Raw genomic sequence first — 19,282 nt, 5'->3', positions numbered from 1 at the left:
ATATTCTAATTTAATGAAAAGCACCTGTATTTCCTATTGTCCCATATTACTCTTGTGTAACTTAGGTTGTTATAAATTTAATTTAATTTTCCAACATATAGCCTAATTAAAAGTGTGAATTTTACTTAGATATAGAACTTAGTATGACAAAATCTACGTACCATGATAGGCTGTCCTTTTGTTGTATACACTCTAACTCTAACCAAATTAATAAATGAATCTTCTCACTAAATTCTCTAAATTTTGGAGGATAAATACTTAACCAGTGTGCTGCTATAATTTTTCTTATTTGGTAAAGTGCCAGTTTAATCTTTCATTTTTGTATTAAATTACTCCATCTGCACACGTAGTCAAAATTGTTAGTACCCCTCGTACCCCTTCTGTAGAAACATGGTTTACAAGCAATGTCTGAATTTAATTTGTTCATTTTCATAGATTTTATAATTTATTATTACTTTTGTCGGTTTCAAGTTGTTTCTGTGACCATTGTGGGTTTTTCTGTCATTAAACGAGGGGTACCAGCAATTTTGACCACATGTGTAAATGTAACGGTTTGTTATACAGTATTTGGTTAACACAACAGTAATACTCCAGGGAGTATGAGGGTGAAAGTATGTTGAAACACAAAAATGTTAATGATAACAGGGTAATACCAGAGGGTGAAATAACGAGTTAACTTATCAGTCTCTGGTTCCTGGATGATGGAGGCTGGAAAATCCCACGATGGCGCCATAGGTGAAGCGAAGTCTCTGAGCCGGTCCAGAAGATAAGTGAAGTACTGTCTCTGCACGGTGGTGAAGTATCCTGGCCTTCCTACACGTGGTTTCTTGGTCCTGGATCAAGATTCTGCCCACAGGGAGGTCTGAAGCACAGCAGGTGGTGTACAAAGTCCCAGAGTGAAGACTGCAGTATCACTACTACCGTCAGCGTGCACCATAGGATCGGTACTCCGTTGCGTGTCTGGAGTTGTCAGAGGTATAGACCAGTTAGTGTTGTTAAGGTCTGAGGGTAGCGTGGAAATGTCCCCTTGTGGTACACAGTCTCTGTGAGTGGGAACTGGACTCGAATCGTGTGGCCCTGTCTGTTGGCATCGGTCAGCGGAGAGGGAGTCAACCTTCTCTTGTGGCACATGCTAAGGACCCCCCAAAAGCCCCGCTCTCGTGCACTCAATCCCTTTTATGTCAGAACCGCCCCCAACAGTCAAATGCAAAGGTCTGCTCTGGTCAGAAAGTCTTTTCCCCGGCAACAATGGTGACAGCCTCGACAGTTCCGGCCCAGACATGCAAGAGAGACCACTGGCCCCGGCCATCTTCCTACATTCCCTTACTCCTTTTGCTCTTCATTCCACCGGCGTGGATTCTTGTGGCCTTCTTCCTTCCTTTCTTTCATACATTTTGCTTCCAAATGAAGTGTTCATGATCGTAACGATTGGGGGGTTTGCCAGCTGTTATTTGCTCGGAGCGTCGTAAGTTGGAAGGAGTAGTGGAATCCTCTTGAGTGACAGAATCAGGTTCTATAAGATGGCGCAATGATGTGTCTGTACTCTCTGGATCAGATCCTTCGGGGACCCCGAGTCTTTAGTCATCACTCTCCTCATCTTCTTTCTCTTCTAAAAGCATGGGAACTGGCTCAAGAGTCTCTGGTACCCAGGGCTGGACTGAGCATTGGCACTTCTGGCACATACCAGAAGGGCCGGTGCCTGTAGTGGGCTGCTCAATCCCGTTCCTGCACGCTCTGCCACTGTCAGCGGCGCAATTGTGCAATATTCTGCATCAGATTCGTCACTGTGCCCTGGTTCCGCGATAGACAGGAGGAAGAGGGTGATCTTCCATCCAGATCACGAGCTGCAGTGACACAAGTAAAGAGGCAGGGCCAGGGGAGCCGCACGCTGTACTTTTCTGGCCCTGCCTTCTCAACTACGTCACTGCAGCTTATGATCTGGATGGAAGACCGCCCACTTCCTCCTGTCTAGCGCAGCAGCTGGGCACAAAGTGACGAATCAGATGCAGTATACTGCACGATAGAGCCGCTGACAGTGGCAGAGTGTGCAGGAACGAGATTGAGCAGCCCACTATAGGCAGGGCAAGAAAACTTAAACTCGCGAGTCATGCTGCAGAGAGAACCGGAGACCAGAGTTTCACTTGTTGTAAATTTCAGGCAAGCATCAAAATAAACATAAGAGCAAATAAAAGCACTGTACATGTCCTGTGGCGAGCTATAACTCACAGCATGCCATTGGAGCTTCAGGACATGTTGGGAGTTATACTTCTCAAAAGGATAATGGTCACATAACATCACTACACTTAACATAAATAGCACTTATGGGTAGTGTTGAGCGATACCTTCCGATATTTGAAAGTATCGGTATCGGATTGTATCAGCCAATATCTGAAAAATATCGGATATCGCCGATACCGATACCCGATACCAATACGAGTCAATGGGACACAAATATCGGAATGTATCCTGGAATGGTTCCCAGGGTCTGAAGGAGAGGAAACTCTCCTTCAGGCCCTGGGATCCATATTCATGTAAAAAATAAAGAATAAAAATAAAAAATATCGATATACTCACCCCTTTGGCGGACCCTGGACCTTAGCGGTGTAACCGGCAGCCTGCGTTCCTAAGAATGCAAGGTGAAGGACCTTCGATGACGTCGCGGCTTGTGATTGGTCACGTGACCGCTCATGTGACCGCTCACGCGACCAATCACAAGCCGCAACGTCATCGCAGGTCCTTCACTCGCTCAGTCTTAGGAAGGGAGGCTGCTGGTTGCAGCGGTTACAACCAGGGCGAGTCCGAGGGTGAGTATATCAATATTTTTTATTTTTATTCTTTATTTTACACATGATTATTCATCCCGATACTGATTCCCGATATCGCAAAAATATCGGAACTCGGTATCGGAATTCCGATACCGCAAATATTGGCCGATGCTCAACACTATTTATGGGGTCTTAAAGGGGACCTGTTTGCTTATGTAGGCTGCCTGATCCATGGGCAGTGTGTAATGGACACTGGCTACATGATTTCAACCACATATGTGTTTCCTTGAAATGCTGCTGCGTTTCCGGGGAAAACATACTTTAAAGGGAACCTGTCACCAGTTTTGGCTGATATATGTAACGGTCATCACCTTACAGGGCTGATATACAGGATTCTATAATGCTGTATATTTGCCCCCAACCCGACCTGCAAGAGAAGAAAAAGACCATTTATTATTCTCACTTGCGGGGCGATCCGGTGCGATGGGTGTCGCTGGTCTTGGTCCGGCACCTCCCATCCTCTTGCGATGGCACTCTCCTGCTTGCTTCATGTGGATGACGTGTCTCTGCGTCATCCACACAGTCTCCTTGGCATCGCGCTCCTGCATAGGCATATTTCTCTGCACTGTTCAGAGCAGAACAAAGTACTGCACTGCGCATGTGCCGGGGCGCGTTGACCTTTTCTGGCACCTGCACACTGCAAATTTTTGCCTGCCCTCAATGGGAGACTGTGTGGATGACGCAGAGACACATCATCCACATGAAGCAAGCAGGAGAATGGCATCGCAAGATGGGAGGCACCTGACCAAGAAGAGCGACACCACTCGGACCTGACCGCCCCGCAGGTGAGTATAATAAAAGTTAATGTCTTCTTTTACAGTTCGGGTTGGGGGCAGATATACAGCATAATAGAATGCGGGATATAAGCCCTGAAAGGGAGTGGCCGCATTTTATATCTGACCAAATCGCAAGAAAGAATAGTCAGACAGTGAAGCCGGAGTCACACATAACGTATAAAAAAATGGTCCATTTTTCATGGACGAGAACCGCACAAATGTTCCCGAACAGTGATCCTTATGTAATTCGTTTGCAATGCAATGATGCGATTTCCTCTCCTCTATGTATCCATGTGACATCCGCATGGCATCCGTGTGACATGCATATTTCTCAATGCTTTTCCTCATTGAATTTAACCCCTTAATCCCATATGACGTACTATCCCATCAAGGTGACCTGGGACTTAATTCCCAGGGACGGGATAGTACGTCATAGCGATCGGCTGCGGTCACGGGGGGAGCGCGGCCGATCGCAGCTGGGAGTCAGCTGACTATCGCAGCTGACATCTGGCACTATGTGCCAGGAGAGGTCATGGACAGCCCCCGGGGGCATAGGGAAGAATTGCGCAGGGAGGGGGCTCCCTGCGTGCTTCCCTGAGACCCTCGGTACAAGGCGATGTGCTCACCTTGTACCGAGCGTCTCCTCCCTGCAGACCCCGGATCCAAAATGGCCGCAGGGCTACATCCGGGTCCTGCAGGGAGGTGGCTTACCAGCGCCTGCTCAGAGCATTCGCTGGTAAGCCTGCAGCCCTGCATGTCAGATCGCTGATCTGACACAGTGTTCTGCAAAGTGTCAGATCAGCGATCTGACCTTGTAACATGATGCCCCCCGAAACAATGTTATAAAGTAAAAAAAAAAATATTTAGATGTGTTTAAAAAAAAAAAAAAAAATCCTAAATAAAGAAAAAAAAATATTGTTCCCATGAATACATTCCTTTATCTAAATAAAAAAAACAATAAAAGTACACATATATAGTATCGCCGCGTCCGTAACAACCCGACCTATAAAACTGTCTCACTAGTTAATCCCTTCAGTGAACACCCTAAAAAAAGAGTCAAAAAACGCTTTATTATCATACCACCGAACAAAAAGTGGAATAGCACGTGATCAAAAAGACAGATATAAATAACCATGGTACCGCTGAAAACGTCATCTTGTCCCACAAAAAAGGAGCCACCATACACCATCATCAGTGAAAAAATAAAAAAGTTATAGTCCTCAGAATAAAGCAATGCAAAAATAATTATTTTTTCTCTAACATAGGTTTTATCGTATAAAAGCGCCAAAACATAAAAAAATGATATAAATGAGGTATCGCTGTAATCGTACTGACCCGAAGAATAAAACTGCTTTATCCATTTTACCAAACACGGAATGGTATAAACGCCCCCCCAAAAGAAATTTATGAATGGCTCGTTTTTGGTCATACTGCCTCACAAACAATGGAATAAAAAGTGATCAAAAAATGTCACATGCCCAAAAATGGTACCAATAAAAACGTCAACTCGTCCCGCCAAAAACAAGACCTCACATGACTCTGTGGACCAAAATTTGGAAAAATTTTAGCTCTCAAAATGTGGTAACGCAAAAAAATATTTTTTGCAATGAAAAGCGTCTTTTAGTGTGTGACAGCTGCCAATCATAAAAATCAGCTAAAAAGCCTAATACAAAACTATATCAAACCCCCCTTCATCTCCCCCTTAGTTAGGGAAAAATAAAAAAATAAAAAAATGTATTTATTTCCATTTTCCCATTAGGGTTAGGGCTAGGGTTGGGGCTAGGGTTAGGTCTAGGGTTAGGGTTGGGGCTAGGGTTAGGGTTAAGGGTTGGGGCTAGGGATAGGGTTTGGATTACATTTACAGCTGGGATTAGGGTTAGGGGTGTGGTTAGGGTTGGGGTAAGGAGTGTGGTTGGGAGTAAAGGTGTGTTTGGGTTAGGGTTTCAGTTAGAATTGGGGGTTTCCACTCTTTAGGCACATCAGGGGCTCTCCAAACGCGACATGGTGTCCGATCTCAATTACAGCCAGTTCTGCGTTGAAAATGTAAAACAGTGCTCCTTCCCTTCCGAGCTCTCCCGTGCGCCCAAACAGGGGTTTACCCCAACATATGAGGTATCAGCGTACTCAGGACAAATTGGACAACAACTTTTGGGGACCAATTTCTCCTGTTACCCTTGGGAAAATACAAAACTAGGTGTTAAAGTTAATTTTTGTGAAAAAAAAGGATTTTTTATTTTCATGGCTCTGCGTTATTAACTGTAGTGAAACACATGTGGGTTCAAAGTTCTAACAACACATCTAGATAAGTTCCTTGGGGTCTTGTTTCCAATACAGGGTCACTTGTGGGGGGTTTCTACTGTTTAGGTACATTAGGGGCTCTGCAAACACAATGTGACGCCTGCAGACCATTCCATCTAAGTCTTCATTCCAAATGGCGCTCCTTCCCTTCCGAGCTCTGCCATGCGTCCAAACAGTGGTTACCCCCACATATGGGGTATCAGCGTACTAAGGACAAATTGCGCAACAACGTTTGGGGTACAATTTCTTCTGGTACCCTTGGGAAAATAAAAAATTGGGGGGTGAAGAGTTTTTTTTGTGACAAATATTTTTTATTTTTACGGCTCTACATTATAAACTTCTGTGAAGCACTTGGTGGGTGAAAGTGCTCACCACACATCTAGATAAGTTCCTTAGGTGGTCTACTTTCCAAAATGGTGTCACTTGTGGGGGGTTTCAATGTTTAGGCACATTAGTGGCTCTCCTAACACAACATGGCGTCCCATCTCAATTCTAGCCAATTTGAAAAGTCAAATGGCGCTCATTCCAATCCGAGCTCTGCCATGCGCCCAAACAGTGGTTTACCCCCACATATGGGATATCGGCGTACTTAAGACAAATTGTACAGGTCCATTTTCTCCTGTTACCCTTGGTAAAATATAACAAATTGGATCTGAAGTAAATTTTTTCTGTGAAAAAAAGTGAAATGTTCATTTTTATTTAAACATTCCAAAAATTCCTGTGAAACACCTCTGAAGAGATAATAAACTTCTTGAATGTGGTTTTGAGCACCTTGAGGGGTACAGTTTTTAGAATGGTGTCATACTTGGGTATTTTCTATCAAATATACCCCTCAAAATGACTTAAAATGTGACGTGGTCCCTAAAAAAAATGGTGTTGTAAAAATGAGAAATTGCTGGTCAACTTTTAACCCTTATAACTCCCTAACAAAAAAAATGTTGTTTCCAAAATTGTGCTGATGTAAAGTAGACATGTGGGAAATGTTACTTATTAAGTATTTTGTGTGACATATCTCTGTGATAAATTCAAATTTGGAAAATTGCGAAATGTTCAAAATTTTTGCCAAATTTCCGTTTTTTTTTCACAAATATACGCAGGTAATATCAAAGAAATTTTACCACTATCATGAAGTACAATATGTCTTGAGAAAACAATGTCAGAATCACCGGGATCCGTTGAAGTGTTCCAGAGTTATAACCTCATAAAGGGACAGTGGTCAGAATTGTAAAAATTGGCCCGGTCATTAACCCCTTCCCGACCTTTGACGCATACGCTGCGTCATGAAAGTCGGTGCCATTCCGACCCATGACGCAGCATATGCGTCATGGAAAGATCGCGTCCCTGCAGGCCGGGTGAAAGGGTTAACTCCCATTTCACCCGATCTGCAGGGACAGGGGGAGTGGTAGTTTAGCCCAGGGGGGGTGGCTTCACCCCCTCGTGGCTACGATCGCTCTGATTGGCTGTTGAAAGTGAAACTGCCAATCAGAGCGATTTGTAATATTTCACCTAAAAAACTGGTGAAATATTACAATCCAGCCATGGCCGATGCTGCAATATCATCGGCCATGGCTGGAAACACTTATGTGCACCCACCCCACCCCTCCGATCGCCCCCCCAGCCCCCCGATCTGTGGTCCGCTCCCCTCCGTCCTGTGCTCCGCTCCCCCGTCCTCCTGTCCGCTTCCCCGTGCACCAATCACACCCCCTGTGCTGCAATCAAACCCCCCCGCACTCCGATCCCCCCCCGCACACAGCGACCCCCCCCCCGTGCTCCGATCCACCCCCCCCCGCACAGCGATCCCTCACCCCGTGCTCCAATCCTTCCCCGTGCTCCAATCCTCCCTCCCGTGTTCCGATCCACCCCCCCCATGATCCGATCCACCCCCCCGTGCTCCGACGCCCCCCCCGTGCCCTGATCTCCCCCCCCTTATACTTACCTGGCCGCCCGAGGTCCGTCCGTCTTCTTTCCTGGGCGCCGCCATCTTCCAAAATGGCGGGCGCATGTGCAGTGCGCCCGCCGAATCTGCCGGCCGGCAGATTCGTTCCAGAGTGAATTTTGATCACTGAGATATATCCTATCTCAGTGATCAAAATAAAAAAAATAGTAAATGACCCCCCCCTTTGTCACCCCCATAGATAGGGACAATAAAAAAAATAAAGAATTTTTTTTTTTCACTAAGGTTGGGGTAAGAACTAGGGTTAGGGTTAGGGGTAGGGTTAGGGGTAGGGTTAGGGGTAGGGTTAGGGTTAGGGGTAGGGTTAGGGGTAGGGGTAGGGTTAGGGCTAGGGTTAGGGGTAGGGGTAGGGTTAGGGGTAGGGTTAGGGCTAGGGTTAGGGTTTCGGTATGTGCACACGTATTCTGGTCCTATGCGGATTTTTCCGCAGCGGATTTGAAAAATCCACAGTGCTAAACCGCTGCCGATTTATCGTGGATTTACCGCGGTTTTTCTGCGCATTTCACTGCGGTTTTACAACTGCGATTTTCTATTGGAGCAGTTCTAAAACCGCTGCGGAATCCGCAGAAAGAAGTGACATGTGTACAGCGATTTTTGGTTCCCATAGGTTCACATTGAACTGTAAACTCATGGGAAACTGCTGCGGATCCGCAGCGTTTTCCGCAGCGTGTGCACATACCTTTAGAATTAGGCTATGTGCACACGGTGCGGATTGGCCGCTGCGGATCCGCAGCAGTGTTCCATCGGGTTTACAGTACCATGTAAACATATGGAAAACCAAATCCGCTGTGCCCATGGTGCAGAAAATACCGCGCGGGAACGCTGCGTTGTATTTTCCGCAGCATGCCAATTCTTTGTGCGGATTCCGCAGCGTTTTACACCTGTTCCTCAATAGGAATCCACAGGTGAAATCCGCACAAAAAACACTGGAAATCCACGGTAAATCCACAGGTAAAACGCAGTGCCTTTTACCCGCGGATTTTTCAAAAATGATGCTGAAAAATCTCATACGAATCCGCAACGTTGGCAAATAGCCTTAGAGTTGGGTTGGAATTAGGGTTGTGGTTAGGGTTAGGGGTGTGTTGGGGTTAGGGTTGTGGTTAGGGGTGTGTTGGGGTTAGGGTTGTGATTAGGGTTACGGCTACAGTTGGGATAAGGGTTAGGGGTGTGTTGGAGGTAGAATTGAGGGGTTTCCACTGTTTAGGCACTTCAGGGGGTCTCCAAACGCAACATGGCGCCACCATTGATTCCAGCCAATCTTGTATTCAAAAATTCAAATGGTGCTCCCTCACTTCCGAACCCCGACGTGTGCCCAAACAGTGGTTTACCCCCACATATGGGGTACCAGCATACTCAGGACAAACTGCGCAACAATTACTGGGGTCCAATTTCTCCTGTTACCCTTGAGAAAATAAAAAATTGCTTGCTAAAACATCATTTTTGAGGAAAGAAAAATGATTTTTTATTTTCACGGCTCTGCGTTGTAAACGTCTGTGAAGCACTTGGGGGTTCAAAGTGCTCACCACATATCTAGATAAGTTCCTTGGGGGGTCTAGTTTCCAAAATGGGGTCACTTGTGGGGGGTTTCTACTGTTTAGGCACACCAGGGGCTCTGCAAACGCAACGTGACGCCCGCAGACCATTCCATCAAAGTCTGCATTTCAAAAGTCACTACTTCCCTTCTGAGCCCCCACGTGTGCCCAAACAGTGGTTTACCCCCACACATGGGGCATCAGCGTACTCAGGAGAAACTGGACAACAACTTTTGTGGTCCAATTTCTCCTGTAACCCTTGGGAAAATAAAAAATTCTGGGCTAAAAAATTATTTTTGAGGAAAGAAAACGTATTTATTATTTTCACGGCTCTGCGTCATAAACTTCTGTAAAGCACTTGGGGGTTGAAAGTGCTCACCACACATCTAGATAAGTTCCTTTGGGGGTCTAGTTTCCAAAATGGGGTCACTTGTGGGGGGTTTCTACTGTTTAGGCACACCAGGGGCTCTGCAAACGCAATGTGACGCCCGCAGACCATTCCATCAAAGTCTGCATTTCAAAAGTCACTACTTCCCTTCTGAGCCCCCACGTGTGCCCAAACAGTGGTTTACCCCCACACATGGGGTATCAGCGTACTCAGGAGAAACTGGACAACAACTTTTGTGGTCCAATTTCTCCTGTAACCCTTGGGAAAATAAAAAATTCTGGGCTAAAAAATTATTTTTGAGGAAAGAAAACGTATTTATTATTTTCACTGCTCTGTGTTATGAACTTCTGTGAAGCACTTGGGGGTTCAAAGTGCTCACCTCACATCTAGATAAGTTCCTTTCGGGGTCTAGTTTCCAAAATGGGGTCAATTGTGGGGGGTTTCTACTGTTTAGCCACATCAGGGGCTCTGCAAACGCAACGTGACGCCCGCAGAGCATTCCATCAAAGTCTGCATTTCAAAACGTCACTACTTCACTTCCGAGCCCCAGCATGTGCCTAAACAGTGGTTTACCCCCACATATGGGGTATCAGCGTACTCAGGAGAAACTGGACAACAACTTTTGGGGTCAAATTTCTCCTGTTACCCTTGGGAAAATAAAAAATTGCGGGCTAAAATTCATTTTTGAGAAAATAATTTTTTTTTTTAATTTTCATGGCTCTGCGTTATAAACTTCTGTGAAGCACTTGAGGGTTCAAAGTGCTCACTACACATCTAGATTAGTTCCTTTGGGGGTCTAGTTTCCAAAATGGGGTAATTTGTGGGGGATCTCCAATGTTTAGGCACACAGGGGCTCTCCAAACGCGACATGGTGTCCGCTAATGATTGGAGATAATTTTCCATTTAAAAAGCCAAATGGCGTGCCTTCCCTTCTGAGCCCTGCCGTGCGCCCAAACAGTGGTTTACCCCCACATATGGGGTATCTGCATACTCAGGACAAACTGGACAACAACATTTGTGGTCCAATTTCTCCTATTACCATTGGCAAAATAGGAAATTCCAGGCTAAAAAATCATTTTTGAGAAAAGAAAAATTATTTTTTATTTTCATGGCTCTGCATTATAAACTTCTGTGAAGCACCTGGGGGTTTAAAGTGCTCAGTATGCATCTAGATAAGTTCCTTGGGGGGTCTAGTTTCCAAAATGGGGTCACTTGTGGGGGAGCTCCATTGCATAGGCACACAGGGGCTTTCCAAATGCGACATGGTGTCCGCTAACAATTGGAGCTAATTTTCCATTCAAAAAGTTAAAAGGCGCGCCTTCCCTTCCGAGCCCTGCCGTGTGCCCAAACAGTGGTTTACCCCCACATATGAGGTATCGGCGTACTCGGGAGAAATTGCTCAACAAATTTTAGGATCCATTTTATCCTATTGCCCATGTGAAAATGAAAAAATTGAGGCGAAAATAAATTTTTTGTGAAAAAAAAGTACTTTTTCATTTTTACGGATCAATTTCTGAAGCACCTGAGGGTTTAAAGTGCTCACTAGGCATCTAGATAAGTTCCTTGGGGGGTCCAGTTTCCAAAATGGGGTCACTTGTGGGGGAGCTCCAATGTTTAAGCACACAGGGTCTCTCCAAACGCGACATGGTGTCCGCTATCGATGGAGATAATTTTTCATTCAAAAAGTCAAATGGCGCTCCTTCCCTTCCGAGCCTTACCATGTGCCCAAACAGTGGTTTACCCCCACATGTGAAGTATCGGTGTACTCAGGAGAAATTGCCAAACAAATTTTAGGATCCATTTTATCCTGTTGTCCATGTGAAAATGAAAAAATTGAGGCTAAAAGAATTTTTTTGTGAAAAAAAAGTACTTTTTCATTTTTACGGATCAATTTGTGAAGCACCTGGGGGTTTAAAGGGCTCACTATGCATCTAGATAAGTTCCTTGGGGCGTCTAGTTTCCAAAATGGGGTCACTTGTGGGGGAGCTCCAATTTTTAGGCACACGGGGGCTCTCCAAATGTGACATGGTGTCCGCTAAAGAGTGCAGCCAATTTTTCATTCAAAAAGTCAAATGGCGCTCCTTCCCTTCCAAGCCCTGCCGTGCGCCCAAACAGTGGTTTACCCCCACATATGAGGTATCAGCGTACTCAGGACAAATTGGACAACAACGTACGTGGTTCAGTTTCTCCTTTTACCATTGGGAAAATAAAAAAATTGTTGCTGAAAAATCATTTTTGTGACTAAAAAGTTAAATGTTCATTTTTTCCTTCCATGTTGCTTCTGCTGCTGTGAAGCACCTGAAGGGTTAATAAACTTCTTGAATGTGGTTTTGTGCACCTTGAGGGGTGCAGTTTTTAGAATGGTGTCACTTTTGGGTATTTTCAGCCATATAGACCCCTCAAACTGACTTCAAATGTGAGGTGGTCCCTAAAAAAAATGGTTTTGTAAATTTCGTTGTAAAAATGAGAAATCGCTGGTCAAATTTTAACCCTTATAACTTCCTAGCAAAAAAAAATTTTGTTTCCAAAATTGTGCTGATGTAAAGTAGACGTGTGGGAAATGTTATTTATTAACTATTTTGTGTCACATAACTCTCTGGTTTAACAGAATAAAAATTCAAAATGTGAAAATTGCGAAATTTTCAAAATTTTCGCCAAATTTCCGTTTTTATCACAAATAAACACAGAATTTATTGACCTAAATTTACCACTAACATGAAGCCCAATATGTCACGAAAAAACAATCTCAGAACCGCTAGGATCCATTGAAGCGTTCCTGAGTTATTACCTCATGAAGGGACACTGGTCAGAATTGCAAAAAACGGCAAGGTCTTTAAGGTCAAAATAGGCTGGGTCATGAAGGGGTTAACGTGCAAACCACCCTCGGGGCTTAAGGGGTTAATGGCTCAGTGAGCTGAAATGAGGAAAATGCTTGCGTATTTCTCGCAAGTCACACTGATTGTCCATGTGTTGTCTGTTTTTTTTCTCGCACCCATAGACTTGTATTGGCGAGTCTCGGCCGATATATGGTGCAAATCGCGGCATTCTACGATTTCACTCGCACGTATAATAAGGCCTAGAAAAAAACGGATGATGGGAGCTGCCCCATAGATTAACAGCGGCCCGAGTGCTATGTGATGTTTTCTCACATAGCACTCATCCGTATTCCTCTCTAGTGTGACTCCGGCCTTAGGTCCTCTGTGGCTTCTCCCCATCAGCTCCCATTCATTGAATTTTCTTTCCTGTCAGTCACTGACAGCAGGTGAGAAAAAGCCAAAGTATGCTTTTTCTCTGTGACGCCGCAGCATTTCAAAGTCAAACATGCATGGCTGAGAGATCGTCAGTGTCAGAAACATCCTGCCCATGAATCAGGTAGCCTGTATCAGCTGACAGGTTCACTTTAAGGGTTTTTTCAGTGCTGCATTGGGAGGTGAGCAGCGTTGAGGGCATCATGTCTACAGGTACCTGACAGGACAGATGCATGATTGACAGTTTTGCTTTGACGGCAGAATATCAACCCCTCTCACTTCCCAATCTGGAACCAAACGGTGCCAGAAAATTCTTTTAACCCATCAAAAAAGACAGGATTTCATAAATTCATGCACGCAATTTTTTTTGTTCATCCCACTGTACAAAAAAAGTGATTTAACCCTTTTCTACCATGGACAGAATAGTGCGGCACATGCGATCAGCCGTGCTCCCAGGGGGAGCGCGGCCGTGTATCAGCTGATTATCACAGCTGACATCCGGTACTATGTGCCAGGAGCAGTCGCAGACCGCTCCCAGCATTTTAACCCCCTGAACACTGCAATCAAACAAAATTGCAGCATTTCGGGGTCATAGAGAAGCATCGCGCAGGGAGGGGGCTCCCTGCGTGCTTCCCTGAGACCCTCAGAACAACGCAATGTGATCGCATTGTTTCGAGGGCCTCCTCCCTTCAGGCCCCCAGATCCAAGATGGCCACGGGGTCCTTCTGGGTCTTGCAGGGAGGTGGCTTGTCAGTCCCTGCTGAGAGCAGGTGCCGGCAAGCCTCCTGCACTGCCAGTCAGATTGCTAATCTGACACAGTGCTGTGCAAAGTGTCAGATCAGCGATTTGACACTATATACAGTAGTGATGTCCCACCCTGGGACAAAGTAAAAAAGTTTAAAAAAAAAAGCTAACATGTGTAAAAATATATTTTTTTAAATTCCTAAATAAAAAAAAAAAAAAATACTGTTCCAATAAATACTTTTCTTTATATATATATATATGTATATATATATATATATATATATATATATATATATATATAGTACACATACTTAGTATCGCTGCGTCCGTAATGACCCGACCTATAAAACTGTACCAATAGTTAACCCCTTCAGCGAACACTGTAAAAAAAAGAGGCAAAAAAAAGTCTCAAGTGTAATAGAAAAGGGGCTGCCGCGCTAATACCAGTGTGCCGATGCACAAACTCAGTGGCTGTATGCCTGTAGTCACTGCGCGTTCCAGAATTAATCGAGTGGCACTTACTTGTTTGTTCCTGGAGTCTTTGGCGATGTGGTTGGCTAAAATAAGTCCCCAGATGGGAAGCGTCCTGCCTTAGCACCGAAATGGCTCCTGAATCCCCGTCCGCAAGAACCGGCGGTTTGCCTCGGCCGAAGGCGCCGCCGTGTAGTAGTATGGTGAGCGGGGGGCGTGGTTAGTGGTGACGTCACCTGTCCATAGAAGATGGACATGTACAAGGGCCAATCCCGACGCGTTTCGAGGGAACCGTCCCTCTTTCTTGAGAAGAAAGTTTGTGCATCGGCACAATAGTATTAGCCCGGCAGCCCCTTTTCTATTACACTTGAGACATTTTACTGGGCAGACTTGCACATCCCATCTGCCAGGGTGCCAGTGACTTAAACACTACAGCTAAATAGGCCAGCGCCAGTGTGTTTTTGACTTAAAAAGCGGAATAACACGCGATCAAAAAGACAGATATAAATAAACATGGCACTGCTGAAAACGTCATCTTATCCCGCAAAAAAACGAGCTGCCACACAGCATCATCAGGAAAAAAATAAAAAAGTTATAGCACTCAGAATAAAACAATGCAAAAATAATTATTTTTTTTATATACAATAGTTTTTATTGTATTAAAGCGCCAAAACATAAAAAAATTATGTAATTGAGGTATCGCTGTAATCGTTCTGACCCGAAGAATAAAACTGCTTTATCAATTTCACCAAACGCGGAATGGTATAAACACCTCCCCCCAAAAATTCATGAATTGCTGGTTTTTGTTCATTCTGCCTAACAAAGATCAGAATAAAATGCAATCAAAAAATGTCATGTGCCCGAAAATGGTACCAATAAAAACATCAACTCAGCCTGCAAAAAACAAGACCTCACATGACTCTGTGGACCAAAATATGGAAAAATTATATCTCTCAATATGTGGTAATTCAAAAACTATTTTTTGCAATAAAAAGCATCTTTTAGTGTGTGACAGCTGCCGAACAAAAACCCGCTATAAATAGTAAATCAAACCCCCTTTCATCACCCCGTTCATTAGGGAAATATAATAAAATTAAAAAAGTATTTATTTCCATTTTCCCATTAGGGATGGGGCTAAAGTTAGGGTTGGGCCTAAAGTTAGGACTAGGGTTGGGGCTAAAGTTAGGGTTAGGGTTGGGGCTAAAGTTAGGGTTGGGGCTAGAGTTGGGGTTAGGGTTGGGATTATGTTTATGGTTGGGATAGGGGTGTGTCAGGGTTGGGGGTGTGGTTAGGGTTAGGGGTGTGTTGGAGTTGGGACTAAAATTAGGGGTGTGTTCGGGTTAGGTGTAGGGTTGGGATTAAGGTTAGGGGTGTGTTGGGATTAGTGTTAGGGGTGTGTTAGGGTTAGGGGTGTGGTTAGGGTTGGGATTAGGGTTGGGATCGGAGGTATGTTGGGGTTAGGGATGTGGCTAGGCTTGGGATTAGGGTTAGGGGTGTGTTGAGGTTAGGGTTCGAGTTAGAATTGTGGGGTTTCCACTGTTTAGGCACATCAGGGACTCTGAAAATGCAACATGATGTCCGATCTCAATTCCTTCCAATTATTCGTTGAAAAAGTAAAACAGCCCTCTTTCCCTTCCGAGCTCTGCCATGTGCCCAAACAGTGGTTTACCCCCACATATAGGGTATCAGCGTACTCAGGACAAATTGGACAACAACTTTTGGGGTCCAATTTCTCCTGTTACCCTTGGGAAAATGCAAAACTGGGGGCTAAAATATCATTTTTGAGGAAAAAAAGATTTTTTATTTTCACAGCTCTGCGTTATAAACTTTAGTGAAACACTTGGGTGTTCAAAGTTCTCACAACACATCTAGATAAGTTCCTTTGGGGGTCTAGTTTCCAATATGGGGTCACTTGTGTGGGGGGTTCTACTGTTTAGGTACATCAAGGGTTTTGCAAACTCAACGTGATGCCAGCAGACCATTCCATTAAAGTCTGCATTCTAAAACGGCGCTCATTCCCTTCTGAGCTCTGCCATGCACCCAAACTGTGGTTTCCCCCACATATGGGGTATCAGCATACTCAGGACAAATTGCCCAACAACTTTTTGGGTCCAATTTCTCCGGATACCCTTGGGATAATACAATATTGGGGGCTAAAAATCATTTTCGTGAAAAAAAAAAGACTTTTTAATTTCCACTCTACATGATAAAACTTAGTGAAACAATTGGGTGTTCAAAGTGCACACCACACATCTAGATAAGTTCATCAGTGGGTCTACTTTCCAAAATGGTGTCACTTGAGTGGGGTTTCCACTGTTTTGGCACATCAGGGGCTCTCCAAACGGCGTCCTATCTCAATTCCAGCCAATTTTGCATTGAAACGTCAAATGTCTCTCCTTCCCTTCCAAGCTCTGCCATGCGCGCAAACAGAGGTTTACCCCCACATATGGGGTATCGGCGTACTCAGGACAAATTGTTCAACAACTTTTGTGGTCTAATTTCTCCTGTTACCTTTGGTAAAATAAAGCAAATTGGGTCTGAATTAATTTTTTTGTGAATAAAGTTAAATGTTCATTTTTTTTTAAACATTCCAAAAATTCCTGTGAAGCACCTGAAGGGTTAAAAATGGTGTAAATTTTTGGTATTTTCTATCATATAGACCTCTCAAAGTGACTTCAAATATGATGTGGTCCCTAAAAAAAAAAAAGGTGTTGTAAAAATGAGAAATCGCTGGTCAACTTTTAACCCTTATAACTCCCTAACAAAAAAATGTGTTTCCAAATTGTGCTGATGTAAAGTAGACATGTGGGAAATGTTACTTATTAAGTATTTTGTTTGACAGACCTCTGTAATTTAAGGGCATGAAAATTCAAAGTTGTAAAATTGTGACATTTTCAAAATTTTCACCAAATTTCCATTTTTTTCACAAATAAACGGAAGTCATATCAAAGAAATTTTACCACGATCATTAAGTGCAATATGTCTCAAGAAAACATTGTCAGAATCACCGGGATACGTTGAAGCGTTCCAGAGTTATAACCTCATAAAGGGACAGTGGTCAAAATTGTAAAATTTGGCCCTGTCTTTTGACGTGCAAACCACCCATGGGATAAAGGGGTTAAAAATCAAAAGTATCACAACTTAGTACCAATATACACTCCAGCTGTTTTCATTAAAGGGAACCTGTCACCCCCAAAATCGAAGGTGAGCTAAGCCCACCAGCATCAGGGGCTTATCTACAGCATTCTGTAATGCTGTAGATAAGCGCCCCATGTATCCTGAAATATGAGAAAAAGAGGTTAGATTATACTCACCCAAGGGCGGTCCTGGTCCGGTTCTGGTCCGATGGGCGTCACGGTCCGGTCCGGGGTCTCCCATTTTCTTATGATGACGTCTTCTTCTTGTATTCATGCTGTGGCTCCGACGCAGGCGTACTTTGTCGGCCCTGTTGAGGGCAGAGCAAAGTATTGCAGTGCGCAGTTTCCGGGAAAGGTCAGAGAGGCCCGGCGCTTGCACACTGCAGTACTTTGCTCTGCCCTCAACAGGGCAGACAAAGCACGCCTGCGCCGAAGCCGCAGCGTGAATACAAGAAGAAGACGTCATCGTAAGAAGATGGGAGGCCCCGGACCGGACCGCGGTACCCATCGGACCAGAACCGGACCGGGATCCGCCCCTGGGTGAGTATAATCTAACCTCTTTTTCTCATCTTTCTGGATACATGGGGGGCTTATCTACAGCATTACAGAATGCTGTAGATAAGCTCCTGATGCTGGTGGGCTTAGCTCACCTCTGATTTTGATGGTGTCAGGTTTTTTTTTAAAGGGAACCTTTCACACAACTCTAAACAGTTAGTGGTGAATTGCTATGTATTTTATTATGTATTGTTTATATAGCGCCATCATATTCTGCAGCTCTGGGACATTCCGTTTTCGCCATCCGAGCATTTTTTTTATCAGCATCCGTGTCCATGTTTTTTCAGTCCGTGTGACACATACCACAATATAATGCATTAATCAAGTAATTACTGATTTTTAAGCTTTAAATATGTGCAAAGATAATAGGCCTCCACACGTCCTGGTGTTTCCGGTACTGGAAAAACCAGTACAGGTGAGATCCTTGGTCCATGTACCATCCGTGTGTATTATCCGTGTGCTGTACATATCCGTGCGCTGTTAGTTTGCTGTCCGCCTGACATGTATGACATGAAATGCAGCATAGAAATTAAAGAGATAAATAGATACTGTTTTTTTGTTTGTTTTTTTTACACATTAAATTAAAAAACGGTGCAGGGTCCCCCACCTTTTTAAAACCAGCACAGATAAAGCTGGGCGCTTCTATTATCAGGCTGTCCCAGCCAAAAAATAGAAGCCCACAGCTGCCCCAGAATTGGCACATCACATCAGATTTGCAAATTCTGGCACTTTACCCCATTATCCCCATGCCTTGGTGCAGTGGCAATTAGGGTAATATATGAGTTTGATGACAGCTGTGATTTGTCAAAAATCACACCTGACATCAAGTCCAAGGGTTACTAATGGAGAGGTGTCAGTCAGACACTCCCATTACTAAACCTGTAAATAAACACACACACACACACACACACACACAGATAAGTGCTTTATTTTAAAATAAAAACTAAAGGTACTGTCACACTAGACGATATCGCTAGCGATCCGTGACGTTGCAGCGTCCTCGCTAGCGATATCGTCCAGTGTGACAGGCAGCAGCGATCAGGCCCCTGCTGGGAGATCGCTGGTCGGGGAAGAAAGTCCAGAACTTTATTTCGTCGCTGGACTCCCCGTAGACATCGCTGAATCGGCGTGTGTGACACCGATTCAGCGATGTCTTTGCTGGTAACCAGGGTAAACATCGGGTAACTAAGCGCAGGGCCGCGCTTAGTAACCCGATGTTTACCCTGGTTACCAGCGTAAAAAAACAAACAGTACATACTTACATTCAGCTGTCTGTCCCTTGCCGTCTGGTTCCTGCAATGACTGCTGGCCGTAAAGTGAAAGCAGAGCACAGCCACAGCGGTGAGTCACCGCT

This window comes from Ranitomeya imitator, chromosome 9, assembly GCF_032444005.1.
Source record: "Ranitomeya imitator isolate aRanImi1 chromosome 9, aRanImi1.pri, whole genome shotgun sequence".
Classification (NCBI taxonomy): domain Eukaryota; kingdom Metazoa; phylum Chordata; class Amphibia; order Anura; family Dendrobatidae; genus Ranitomeya; species Ranitomeya imitator.
This window is presented reverse-complemented; position numbering follows the sequence as displayed.